Here is a 14,247-nt window from a genome sequence, read left to right as displayed (position 1 = left end):
CCCTCGGTCTTCCTTTTTTCCCTTTTTAAAAATGAGGGTTATGTTTCCCCTTTTCCAGTCAGTGGGAACTTCACTGCATTGCCACGACTTCTCAAATACAATGGATAGTGGCTTAGCAACTTCATCCACCAGTTTCCTTAGGACCCACAGATGCATCTCATCAGGTTCCATGGACTTGTACACCTTCATGTTCCTTAGATCGTCTCAAACCTGATCTTCTCTTACAGTGGGTCATTCTTCATTCTCTCAGTCCCTGCCTTTGCCTTCTGTGACTTGGGAGGGGTGGCTTCAGCACTTGCTGGTGAAGATTGAGGCAAAAAAGTCATTGAGTACCTCAGCCTTTTCCATACCCCAGGTAATCAGGTCTCCCATTTCCCTCCAGAGAGGGCCCACATTTTCCCTAGTCTTCCTTTTATTATCAACATATCTATAGAAGTTTTTCTTGTTGCCTTTGTCATTCCTATATATATTATATATATAGTGGTGCTTGGAGTTGTTCCTCCTCAGGTGCAGGGCTTTGCACTTCAGTGCAGCAACCTGAGGTTACTGTCAGCCCACTTCTCCATCCTGTTGAGGTGCCTCTGGCTGGCAGCATGACCCTCTGGCATATCAGCCACTCCTCCCACTTTTGTATCACCTGCAAACTTGCTGAGGGTGCACTCTGCCCCATCATCCACATCATTAATGATGATGTTAAACAGGACTGGACCAAGATTTGACCCCTGGGGTACACTGCTAGTCACTGGTCTCCAACTAGACTTTGTTCCACTGGTCGCGACCCTCTGGACCTGGCCATACAGCCAGTTTTCAATCCACCTCACTGCCTGCTCATCCAGCCTGTACATAAAGAGCTTCTCTGTGAGGACCTTATGGGAGACAGTGTCAAAGGCCTCACTGAAGCCTAGGTAGACACCATCCACTGCTCTCTCCTCATCTACCAGGCTAGACATTTCATCATAGAAGTTTATCGAGTTGGCCAAGCATGATTTCCCCACCATGCTGACTACTACTGACGATTTTCTTGTCCTTCACATGTCTGGAAATGGTTTCCAGGATTAGCTGCTCCAGCATCTTCCCAGGGACTGAGGTGAGGCTGACCAGCCTGTAGTTTGCTGGGTCCTCCTTCATGCCCTTCTTGAACATTGGGGTGACATTTGCTTTCCTCCAGTCTTCAGGTACTTCTCCCAGTCACCATGATTGATCAAAGACTATTGAGAGCGGCCTCACAATGACATCTGCCAGCTCCCTCTGCACTTGTGGGTGCATCCCATCAGGGCTCATGGGTTTACGTATGCCCAGTTTGCTGAAGTATTCCCTGTCCTGATCCTCTTCCACCAAGGGTACATGTTCCTTGCTCCAACCTTCCCCCAGTCTTGCTAGTAAAGACTGAGGCAAAGAAGACATTCAGTACTTCCACCGTTTCCATGCCCTGTGTAACCAGGTCCCCTGTATAGTTTCTTTACCCCATTATCTATGTGCCTTCCAGCTCCATTAGCAAATGGGCCAAGGATATCTGCTAAACATCTCTGACCACCATGCAACCTGCCAAAAAGGGTAAGAGTGAGGACAGCATGAAGTGGCTCTCCCATTTTTTAATTTAAAAGCAGCTGACTTCATAACCATCACAAATCTTTTAACTATTCATGTAATTTCCAATGATGGCTTTTTTTTTTAAGGAGCTTCAACCAAAAGAAGACACTGAGTTCTCCACTTCCAGCACACAACGAGCTATCTGTGTAGAGCACTGTCATGTGGGAGGGCTTCCCTAGCATTACGCAGGACCACTGAAGGGACTGAAGAAGACTAAGTACACCACGGGAGGTACACTCAGCCTCTAGCACCTTCAAACTATGAAGGTGCTGGAGCTGTTCAAGAAAAGGATGAATCTTTTTCATAATGAAAAATATTGTGCACTGTTAGATCTCCATACTACAAAAAGATAAGGGTATTGACAATTCTGCTACTGCAGTTCCCTAATGTATTTTTTTCTCATTTTATAGGTAGATAAGTGAAAAGAGTTAGATAATTTATTCAAGACCACATAGTGCTAGAACCAGGCTTAGCTGGTATGTGCTTGTATTCTTGTGCTCCATCCGGTGAATCAAGGCTGTTCTTTTTCCTCAGAAAGGTGTCAAGGACAGTCACAAGAAATACTTTTTTTAAAAAACTGTTTAAGGAAAGATGAGGGAATATTTTATTTATTTCAGTTCAACCATTTATCTAGAAACAAAATACTTTCTTGGCAGATAAGTAAGCTGCAACATTCACCAGGCTGAAAAGCTCAGCTTCACCTTCCTCCTCTACAGTGTGTCTCATGTCACAGAAACATATGCTTTGTTAGAGTCTATTTTGTATTCCTCTTTGTTTGACAGTACTTGCTTTTATGTGAAATATTTTTCTGGCATGAAAAAAATTTGCATGAATTCATCTTTTTATATCCTAACCTCAATTTTCAAGCCATGTTTTCTCCCTTGTCTTTGTTAAATAGCATGAAAATTGCACAGTAAAAGAATTGAATGCTCAACATATCTTTTCAGACTACATCCTTAGATACAGATCAGTTTTGCTGTTTTCTGTGGTTTTGTTTGTTTGTTTGGTTGGTTGGTTGTTTTTTAATGAGGAAGTGATAGTCTACTTCAGAATAAAAACCACTAAAATCTGTTGTGCAAGTATACTTCTTGTTGTCAAACTTTACTCTTACAACATGGTACCTTAATTAGAAGCACACTTCATTGACAAGACTTAAGTTACTGGAGTAACTTAACAATTAATCTGACTGACAAAGCAAAAATAATACTTATTATATCTATTAAAAAAACCAAAACAAAACCCAAAGCAAAACAACAAGAAACTCTTAGAAGTACAGGATTCTTCCTTGAAATGTTCAAAACCCATACATGTTACTTCTCTTAAAAATACATTCAAATCCTTTTACTAAAGTTAGACTGTGTTTTATATATGATAATCACCTTACAGTCATTGCTGATATTTTTCATATAATTTCACATTTTTTTCACACAATTGTGGTCTAGATTCAATGCTTTCATACAGAACATTTTAAAACGCTAACTTTCTAACATTACTCCATCAACCTTGCCTCTCATCTGGATTTTAACACTTGCACAAACATATGGCCTGGATCTGGAGGTTCTTTAAGGCTGAGCTTAACAATCAAACTTGGAATAGAGACTATAAAATGAATTTTTGGAGTGGAAAATTGCCAGAAGTCTCTCCTACACTCCATTGCCCTTTCTATAATTCCTTACAGAGGGGAATTAAATTGTGAAATAAACAACTAAACTCAGTGGAAAGGAAAACTAGACTGTCTCAGTACCAAGAATAAGGGACACACACCCAGAGGCAGAGCATCCACCGACAATGTTGTAGGGAAGCAGTGGGCATGCCATTGTGAATTTATGTCAGCATGTGTAGGAGAATCCATGGTGGTGCTAATCTGGATAGCACAGTTAAAAATAGCAGTGAAGACAGATGAAAGCAGACTTCAGCATGGCTTAACAATCTGGCTTGGACAGCCCTCTCCTAAGTCTAGGCTGGCATGTCTTCACATCACATATAGATCAAAGCTAGTACAGATCTGTCTGCATGTCCTGCAATCACACTACTCGATTGCAGTGTAGACACATCCAGAAATAGTGCTACTGTAGATATGTTAATCTAAAAACTGCATTTGCAAAAAGCAAAGCCTGGGAACATACCATAAAGCATATGGGACCTGATGAGGAACACATGCTGGAGAGAGTGTCCATTTTGCTAAATTGTATTAGCTGGGCTAATTCCTCCCTCTACACAACCTGCTTCCCTTGTACTGCTGGAGGACATCGTAACACATGCTGCTTGGTCTTCTCTGTGGGGATTCACAGAGTCAGGCCAGATTAACCTGATCATTCAGGTACAGTGACTCACGCAGCTTTACTGTCTAATGACGAGACACTGTTACACTCTACAGGCAGCTGGAAGCAACCATGTTACATGTAAACGGCACTTATTCCTCTTCTTAAAGTACTAACGCCAGATGCCGAAGCCCTAACCTAAGTGAGCACATGAGTTATCTGCTGTTTCAAGGCCAGAAACCCAGGAGCTGATAAAGTCCTGCAAATTCAGGACCTCCTCCCTTCAAACAGTGGTTTGCTGTACAGCTGCAACACTAGATCTTCTACTAGCTACAAACTACAAACTACTACAAACATTACATCCTCTCAAGGATGGCTTACTACCATCTGTCCAGCAAGTGACCAAAGGGATTTATGCATGTTTTTAAACTGACTGCGTAATGAACGATTCACTCCAGAGAGATTTTGTGTGCATTTTGCTAAATCACAAACAGAAGACGAGTTAAGAAGGAATGCAGTTCTTCAGCGCACTTAGCTGCCTTACGAGGAGAGTATAAAGACACAGAATCTAGTGTTGACTCAGACAAAGTTCTGGTAGGAATCGGATCACAGCAGCAGGGATTACATGCAGGCTAATTTACCATGGGAAGAAGCAAGCTAGTGAAATACGGAAAGCTCTGGGTGCAGGGATAAAAATCCCATGCTGCTGTCTGTCTCTCTGAGGAAACCCTGATTACGTGCACAGTCGTGCTCCACTTATCTGTCCGGACCTGGGCATCTCAGCACTCAATCACAGCTAAACCTCCAGTCATCGGGCAGTGCTGTTCCAGCCATTGCATCTCAGATCCGACTCGTGAAGTGCTTTACTAGGAAGTGCAGAGAGGCAATGGTTAACTCCTTCACACAGGGAGCATCACAGGAAAGAGCAGAAATACAATTTCCATTAAGCTGTTTGCTAATGTGCTTCATCTATGACCCTCAAGAACAACTATAAGGAGGTGGGTGAGAGTTTAATTGCTCTCTGTTCAGTCTTAGGGAATGACAGCTAAAGTTGCCAAGTATGGTGTGAAAAACCTACCCATTAGACTGACATTATCAATACTTTTGAAAGCACTACCAAGCAGCTGAGATAATTGCTAAATTTGTGTCATATATACCAGTAGCAGACTCATAATGCTGAACAATAAGTAATGTTTATATTAATCTCTCAGATATTGGTGCTCCCAAAACTCTGTTCCAAGAAATGTTGTATTGAGCTTCTTGTAAACAGAGGCTTCCTGAATCTAGAATTAAGAGTCAACTTACCACCAGAAGCAGTATCATTACCATTCATCAAAGATACAACATGGTACACTAACACAAACAAACATTCACAGAAACATATTGAACTAAATCCAAAACCTCAAAACATTAATTTTGGAACAGCACCACACGCTCTGTAACAGTGTATCACAAATTTGGTTCTCTTTTAACTTGCAGCTAATTGCTTTGACAGCATTTTTTCCAAGATCTGGCCTGTTCAATCATAACGGCAACTAATGTTACTGTAATTAGACTTTAGGTCTAATTCTCATTTTCCTATGGAAAAGGTAGGTCTCCTTTTCCTGTGGAAAACTTAAAATGCCATACACAAATAACTAATACAAAGATGTATATATAGGAATACAAACAAACTCAGCCTCCTGAAAATTATGCTATCAAATTGCTTTAAGCAAATATCGCATCAAGATGTTGTAGAATGTATCAGATTCAAAAGGACGGTGAAAAGCTGTATCCTCCTTTTTCTAACCTGGTGCTTGTTCCGTGGGTACACTGTCTCACTCCATTCACACCTACCACAGGGATGCCCGTTAACTTAAACATGAACAATGTCAGTCAAGGGGCCCAGGTGACTATGATTCTGCAGCTATGATGTGAAAAGCATTGGCGGAGTTCAAGATTACAGTATTTATTCAAAGTTGCTTACGTTTAGACACCATAAATTCCTTTACCTCTAATTTAAAAGGTTAATGAAATGCAAATAATTAATGATGTAAGTATAACTCAACTTGCTAGTGATTCCACTCTGTAATTCAAGACAAGTTTTTGACCATGTCCTAGCAACAAGCACAAATATTGTGCTTTATCCAGTGCTCAACATATGAGTTTGCAAAATGATAATATCCCAGTAGTTAACGTAATTAGGACACATACCTTAAGACTCTTGGAATGTGCAAGAAGAGAAATTAGTATTCTTAGACTGAGCACAATAGAAGTGGGGGTCAGGGGAGGTGACATGCAGCTTATTTACCTTCCTAGCACTCTTATGCTTCTGTGTGCACTAAATTTCCCAGTTTTATTTTGCTTTATTTTGTTTGTTTGTCTGTTTTTTGTTTTTAAAAACATCTTAGACACAGCATTTACCAATATTCAATAAATCTCTCACCATGCTGACAACTTCAATATTTAAAATCTTGAGCCAATTCAAAAGCAATTCTTGGGCTCTTCATAAATTTACTACTGTGACTCAACTGGAACTGACAGCGTAGCATACAAAAGGCAGAATACTTACAGTTATATTTTAGTAAGAAAGAACACGAGATATGTACATGCACATATAAACATGCCAGCAGTTATATGTTGTCAGTCTGGACAGTTAAAGGTATTTCCTATTTCTTAAGAAAAATGCCAGTGAGCATGGCCAGATCCTGGTAAAGAACTACATGGATGACTAACCAGCAGGGCAGTATAGCTTCACGTCATAATCCTGTGCATACCCCTGTCGTGCACATGTGAGAAAGCTATGCAGCACAGCCTGATTTTTACTCACAGATGTAAACAAGTTTGCTAAAGTGGGGGCATTGAAGGGAAGTGTTAAGTTCCTGATTAGAATTTCATTTTAAATGGTAAGTTCCAGGTTGATACAGTAACAATAAAACAGATGGGGGGAGAGGGGGGAGGATTTATACACAAGGAGAGGTCATGTAATACACTGTATTGAGTTTAAAAGATAAGTGAGACAATGCCTTTTTCTCCGGTATAAACAAAGAAAAATAATGCCAGCAGTTTGACTGCAAACAAGAACTGGGGAGGAAACGGAACTGAAAAGGAAATGCTTACAGCAAACCTTACAAACCTAATGCTATATTTTAACTAGAAAAATATATTTTCAAGCATTACTCAATAATTCTTTATAAAGTGCAAATCAACCACATTCATATTCAAAATGAGCTTTTGTAAGTGCTCCTTAACATACAAGAAAATATACCTGATGAAGGATTGCCTCAGCTGCCGAACTATGACAGCTGAATTGTACTTCTCTTTGACATCTCTAAGATCTTCAGTCCTCCAAATCACTTGGAGCTTTATCTTAGAAGATGAAATTACAGTTCCACCTTAGGTAAGCAGCAGGTGATATTTCTACTGTATTAATTAATTAATTATTCCCCCCCCAGTTAAAAACTCTCTTTGGACCTTAAATCAATAAGGTATCTGATGCATATGTTCTATTTTCTTGTTTCCAATGGTTCCACTGTGCATATAAATCTATCATATAACCCCATTTGCATTTAAAGAGAAATTCCCTTGTGTTTACTATGCACCTGCTCCATGTAAGCCTATCTTCCCTGTCTCCTTTGACAAACAGACAGATCTGCCAGAAAAAGAGAGAGCACAGACACAACGCTCCTCCAAGTCCTCTTGCCAATTATCTAAGCATTATTTCCTTTAGTTTAGTTATGGTCCTAGTCTGACAACAGTTGAAAAGAACAACTACTTGCCCTTCCAAAATCCAATACTTCTCCACTTTTTTTAACATATTTTTCATCTTGATAACGAACATATACATTTCAGCTGTACAAAATCACTGTATTTTCTAAACAATATATAGTACAGCATTGGCAAACGGGTTCCTTACAAAGATGTTCACCTGAAAAATATGAACTTTTCTTTATTTTACTTAGCATTAATTAACATGGCTGCATAAGGAAGGATGAGAATATTCTCCTTCTGGCATTTTACCTTCAACTGTAACCTGAAATAGATGTAGGTTTATTCTAATAAAACTGAAATAAAAATGGTAATTATTCCCTTCTTTTCCCCTTCTTGCTCCTGTAACCATGCTCATGATTCATGGGTTGCTTCTGGACCTTCGTGCAAGTAATCAGAGACAGACAGGGGTGGAAAAAAAGCTCTGCTGCACATCCCATCTAGTCAGCTGAAACATTTAAAAACCAGGTGAGGGGAGATAACATGCTGCATCCCACAAAGGCTGCTGGAACTACTGGTCTTCGTGCTTGCAAGGTGCAGCATCACCACTCCATGCATACATGACACCAAACGATGCCACAGCTATGAATACCAGCATCCCTGCACTATTGCCAACACAACATTTATGCTACTGTATGCGACAGTCGAGTCCCCCCCACCGGGCTGCCTCTGGCTGTGTGCTCCCCTTTCTTGCTCGCATCTCATCACAGTGTGGAGGCCGCACTACCCACATGTCTCTGTTTCAGAGGACAGAAACTAGAGTGGCTGCAGCAGGGCTGTCCTGCTTTCCCCTTCCTGGTTCTAATCAGGCGAGTGTCCAAGCAGGACAGAGCTGCTGTGGGTGTAGAGACATCTGGGGCCTGGTACACCCTGGAAGAGGACTGTGTGAGAAGGAGAGCTGTACCAGTGTGGGTGGTATCCCACCTCAGGTACGTGTGGGAGGAAGACTTCTTCCACCTATGGAGTTTGCATGGGGACAGGTTTCAGCTCTCAGCAAGATCAGACAATTGGGAAGCAGAGGGACAGTAAGAGGCACTTCCTAGTTTCCTGAAGCTCTGCTGATGTCTTGGCAAAAAATGGTTACAGAATATGTAGATATTTGGGATTACTGTTTTCCAGTCATGAAAAAAATAAATGCAAAGTGACCTATCACTTATTCAGAGTACTCAGGGGAGGGACTGCACCTCCAAAGGTACCACTCAGTCACCTTGTCCAACCAGTCTACCTTTTACACGTAGCTCTTTGTAAATTCAGAAAGTGGCCCAAATAAATCACATCATACTTACTTACCACATCGTTGTCATTAGAGAAAAAACATTAAAGAAAAGGAGCAGTTTCTATCTAATATAATTTACTATCTTCTGTACGACTTCCTTACCTGCCCATCTCCTTATGCCAAAATGCTACTTAAAGTATTTTGAGTAGCCCACACTGGACTACTTGCTCAAACAAGGAGTTTTTTTAACAAGCAAGTCCCTTACAGACTCCTCAGATTTGGAGGTAACTCTTCACAGGTCCCTTCCTCTGATATAATTCTATTTTACCCACTTTTTCAGCAAACTACAAGCCACACTTGCTTTCTGCAGCAAACTGAGTCAACAACACATACCAGAAATCACAAAGATCTGAAAAATGACTGAACTTCTGGTTTAAGATACCGTTAGTGACTGGGTGAAGTGGAACAGTCAGTTTGTCTAAGTCAGTCTTTGACACCATGAAAACATGCAGAAATGAAACTTATCACACCTTACAAAGGGAGCCTTTTGTCACCAGGCATGGGCACTATACCCTTGTGTTAACTGAAGGAATACCTAAATGAAAAGTTACTATACAATTTTGGAACTACAACTACAGTGGTGAGGCAAGTTTCTTCTTGACAACTGGACAGGTCAAATTCTAGTTGTTTTATTCACGTGAAAACCCCTTCTCACTGTGTTTGAACTCTCTCTTGAGCTACCCCTCAAGCCTGCTCTCAAGACCAGGTTTCCAGCCTAAGTGCAAAATATTCAACATACAGCTCCAGTATGGCACCAGGCATGCTCTCAGGCTTAGCAGTACAAGGAGAGAAGTGGCTTATTGTGTTCACCAGGCAGCCCATGAACTAGCAGCAGAGGATTTTAGGGTGAAGAAGCTCATGTTTAGGAGTGGTAGTAAGGCAACGGGTCATATTATTTATGGCTCGTTGGGAATACATATACCTACTAAATTCAGTAAGGGCAGGACACTTACTGCCACTATGAAACTCTGCTACAGCACGCTGTGCAAGGCGTAAATACGTGCACACCATTCAACATAATTCCTGGCTGCAGGATCAGAGCTATTAGCACAAGATATAATGTAATTTTGATTGTCCTACACTACAACTGTATCCCTTTCTTCAGCCATTTAAATACACAAAAGGGTCCAACAATCAAGTGATTTGCTTCAGAAAATTTTTTAAAATTTTTTAAAAACTTTTTTTGTTACCTTTTGCGGTTGTATCACTGAGGTATACAATGAGGCTTCCCAGATTTGCTACGGAAGCATAGGCAGTAGCAGTTTTCTGGTGGGTTTTGGGGTGGAGGGGTACTTCTTGAGAAGCAGTTGTGACTGATTAATATCTCTCTAAGAGCTGTGGCTTTAAGCCAACCACTGAAAGTGCCACGAGGTGATAACACTGACAATGACGACTAAGACTAGGAGCTGCTTGGTATCCAGTACCGTCAGGACATGATCCTCGAGCTCTTCTTCATAAAAATTGCATTTGCTCGCATAAAAACGCTCGCTAATATGAGTATGAAAAACGTTTGATCCCTGGTGCTGCAAAAACACGATCTTGGACTGACCCAAGTATAAGCCAAGGCGCAGTTTTTCTACCAGACAACTTTACATTTGCTTCCCCCCAGTTACAAACATGCAACTCCTACTTGACTTCCTTCCAGATTTCGGCATGCCCCGGTGGGACAGGAGAGTGCTGAAGGCTGCGTCCCCGCCAGAGACGCCCGGCTCCGAGCAGAGCAGAAGCAGATCTGCGCCCGCTTCGGGGGTCAGCGGGTTTCACCGCGCTACGAGGGATTTTGCAGCGGCACTTCGCAGAGGTGACATCACGTATGTGCTCAGCCCCAGTACAACCCCCCGCGTTCAGCCCTGATTTCATGCGGAAAGCACTTCCCCGGGGCGGGCAGGCGGGGTCGGGGCTCGCCCCCCACCCCCGCTCCCGCCTCCCGGCCGCTGCTCCCGCCGCCCGGGCACCCCCGCTCCCGCGGCCCCCGGGGACGGCCCGGCGCGGGGAAGCCCGCAGCCGCGCCGGGCGCCTCCAGCGCTGCCCGAACGCCCCGTCTCCCCCGCGGGGTCCCCGAGCCCGGCTCCGCGCCCCCCTCCCGCCGCCCGGGGGGACAGCGTTGTCGGCGGCAACAAAGCCCCCCGCCCGCTCCGCTCTCTTCACCTCACCTCACCCCTCCGCTCCGCTCGGCCGCGGCCGTTTCACGGCAGCCGCGGGGTGATGGAGACGGGGGAAGGACCCAGGTGCCGCCTCTCGGCTGCCGCCCCCCGCCACTCCCCCGCCGGTGCAGGCAGGGCTCCGGCAGCGGCCCGGCGCCCGCTGCCCCGCCCTCCGCCCCTGCCCGTCCACCGGCCAGTGGCCGGGAGGAGGGAGGGAGGGAGGGAGCGGGGGCGCGGCCCCGCCGCAGCCTCGCCTCCCCGGTCGCCCGGCGGCGCGCTCCCGCGGGCGCCGCTCCCGCGCTCACTCACCGCCCCGCCGCGCCCGCGCCTCCTCCGCCTCCTCCCGCCGCCGCCGCGGCGGAGGCCTGCTGCGTCACAATGCCGCCGCGCTCCGCGGTCTCGGGGCGCGGGGGGCGCTGCCACGTGACCGGCGGCGTGGGGAGGGACGGGGGGGGGGCGGGCGGGCGGTACCGGCGGCGCCCACCCCCTCTCCCCATGCCGGGGCGGGGGGAGAGGCCCCCGCCGAGGCGCGGGGAGCCGCACTGGGCGGCGGAGGTGGCCCTGCTCCGCCGGGAGCCCCGGGGCCAGCGCCCGGCCGGCTGTGGGTGCCTCCTCCCGCCCCGCGGCTCGCTGGCAGCGCCCCACGCGGGATTTACGCACGTGCAACGCGGTGCCCGCGGCGCCTGGAAACGCCGCGCCGTCGCGTCAAATGCTAAGCGCGGGGCACTGCGCTGCTCTAAAAATACCTGAAAATATTGAGTGCGATTCGCTCACATCTGTTTAAAATAAAAACTTGGTGGGTTTGGGTTTGGTTTCTTTTTTTTTTGGTCTGCTATAAAACCTGGAAAGCGTCGCTGCTTCCCACCGGTTCTCGCGGAGGGAGCCGGTGGCACCCTCGAGCACCTTCCCAGGGAGCGGGTTTCACCTGCCTCGGCGAGAAACCCGTGTGTCCCCGGGCTGCTGAGGGTGAGCGGAGCTGGGAAGGGCGCTCCTGCCCCCGCCGCCCTGCGCGCTCGGGAAGCCTGCCAGAAACCCGCCGGCGGCTCCGCGGGGGCTGCCGCAGCTGCGTGGGGGAAGGAGTCAGTCCCCCTCGCAGCTCGGCCCGAGGACACCCTGCCACCGGCGCATCTGACGGTAACAGGAGATGAGCAGAAAAGTGAACCTTTGGCTGGTTTTCTTTGTGATTTAGCATGTTCTGTGCCGTGTGCTTTCACACCATTAACGGGGATTTCCCCCCCCCCCCCGCCCCCCGTTCACAGGCACATTTTCCATCCTATTTCTTAAATATATCCCTTTATATACCTTTCCATCTCCCCCTGCTTTTGTGTGCTTTTACATTTCAAACACAGAACTTAGATTTCATTTTCTCTGGTGAGCAAACACTGCAAAAGCCCAAAAGATGCATGTAGGAAATTAAAGTGAATTTATGCTAGTTTGGCATTTTGGAAAACCATTGCCCGCAGAAGACACAGAGCACACTCAGCACTACCGCGGGTATGCCCACATCAGTCCGCGCGTAGCACTGCTCTGGATGACTATCTCTGGAAACGGGGAAAACAGTTCAGTCTCCAGCTCAGTGGGTCTCTGTCCTACCTATAGGGATTTCTAGTGAAAGTGCTAATCAAAGTGTGGCTACTGGACATAAAAAATAACTCATTCTGCTTAATACTGAGACACAGTCATCAGGCAGTAACAACCTTGAGAAGCTTTTCATCTGAACCCAGTGACTTGGAGACAAAAGGAAATACAGTCCTCCACCATAGCCCTCCTTGAGCTATCTAGGTGCTGCAGCATCACGCGTTTTTAAATATTTTGCAGCTCATTTGACATACTTGCCCAGAAGTGAAAAGCTGTTATATTTCTTTCTTCTTAAATTGCACTTTTAAGATGTGTAGAAGACAAGCTTGAATATGAATTACAGCGAATTCTAATCGTCACATGCAAGGCCAACTATGCGGAGCGATGCTATCTTAACCACCTTAAAAATGTCTGTGCTGATTGAGGGAGGGGGGGGAAGGTTTACTTTGGAAAGGTCTGTTGCTTCTATGTCATTTGCTGTTATGAAAGGGCATATTTGGACGCTGCACGTTTCACACTTGTACATATATGGAGATTAAGTAACCATTTGGGGTATTTGTAATGCATTTGATTAGGTGGTTTTATACAGGAATGTTGGTCAGCTGTGTGTGATTAAATGGTTTGAAAGGAATGCAGGTCAGCTCCAGAACACAATGTCATATAGGAGTATGGCCTGCTTGACAAACAGCGTTGATGAAAAACCAAAACCAAAAAAATCTTATTTTAATTTGGAGGCTATAAATACCATCCATATGCAAATACAGCTTGTAAGATAAAAGCTTGCCAAGTGTCTTTGTATGTGTTATATGTGATAGTATCTCAATTAGAGCTGATAACCCTGTTTATATACCTACTTCTGAACTTGTTGCTGGAAATATTGTTTGAATAAGAAGTGCTGATTAGGCTATATGGCTGAACAAAAACTAAATTGTGATATACAACTTAAGTTCTTGTAAGAATTTCAGGATGAATTTTTACTGCCAGTTACATGGCACCATCATTATTTTTTGTCTAAAATGAAATCACATAACGTGCACAGATAGAAAATTTTGCTGAAATAGAAACAACTTCTCATGGGTAATCCTATTCCCAGTGGAGTAAAGTGGTTCAAAAATGTGTTGCACATTGTTTTTCTAGTACGTTTCTCCAGAATCATTTAATGGTTTCTTGAACCTCAGTATTCCTTCTTGATGAAGCCGAGGCTGATATTTGCATTAGAACTGCACAGCGTATGGTTGGATGCACATGAGAAAAAGACAGATCTTCTGTAGGCTAGCAGCACTTGCAAAACTGAATTCTGTGGCCCCTGTCAAGGGCCTATGGCAATCACAGCAGCAGTCACAGCATCCATCAGTGGTCACATCCACTGACGTTAATGAATACGAGACAAAACCCTCCATTACTTTTGAAACTCCTCTAACAGATGACCTTGAGACAGATTTAGAAGTATGGTGCTTGATAATACTGTGCATGAGGACATGACAGTTAAGGCACAAAGCCCATGGAGATATGTCCTGAAGAAACTATTCTGTTCCTGTGCAGGACCAACTCTGGTGCCTCTATACTTGTTCCTGGAAAAGTGCAGCAGTCCTGCAATGGAAAAGGTGGGCAGGAACAGAAAGGAGGCAGAAAGAGCCTGGAAGAGATGAGT

The 14,247-nt window shown here is 44.8% G+C and overlaps 1 protein-coding gene across 4 annotated transcripts in view; it reads right to left on the bottom strand.

Annotated features, from left to right (window-relative positions):
* SNCAIP (synuclein alpha interacting protein) overlaps window positions 1-11,436 on the bottom strand; it is a 93,169-nt gene extending 81,733 nt beyond the window's left edge. For 2 of the 4 annotated variants that reach the window (XM_087741663.1, XM_087741666.1), the window contains exon 1: window positions 11,028-11,130. The gene's annotated coding sequence lies outside the window, so the exon portion shown is untranslated. Of the gene's footprint in view, window positions 1-11,027; window positions 11,131-11,327 lie in introns of those variants that run through there. The other 2 variants (XM_087741664.1, XM_087741665.1) reach the window with 2 other exon arrangements.
* Window positions 11,437-14,247: the final 2,811 nt, after the last annotated feature.

This window comes from Nipponia nippon, unplaced genomic scaffold (assembly GCF_047370975.1).
Source record: "Nipponia nippon isolate SJK-2023a ecotype South Korea unplaced genomic scaffold, ASM4737097v1 scaffold_8, whole genome shotgun sequence".
Classification (NCBI taxonomy): domain Eukaryota; kingdom Metazoa; phylum Chordata; class Aves; order Pelecaniformes; family Threskiornithidae; genus Nipponia; species Nipponia nippon.
Note: the sequence above shows the minus strand (reverse complement) of the source record. Positions and strands in the feature narration are given on the sequence as shown.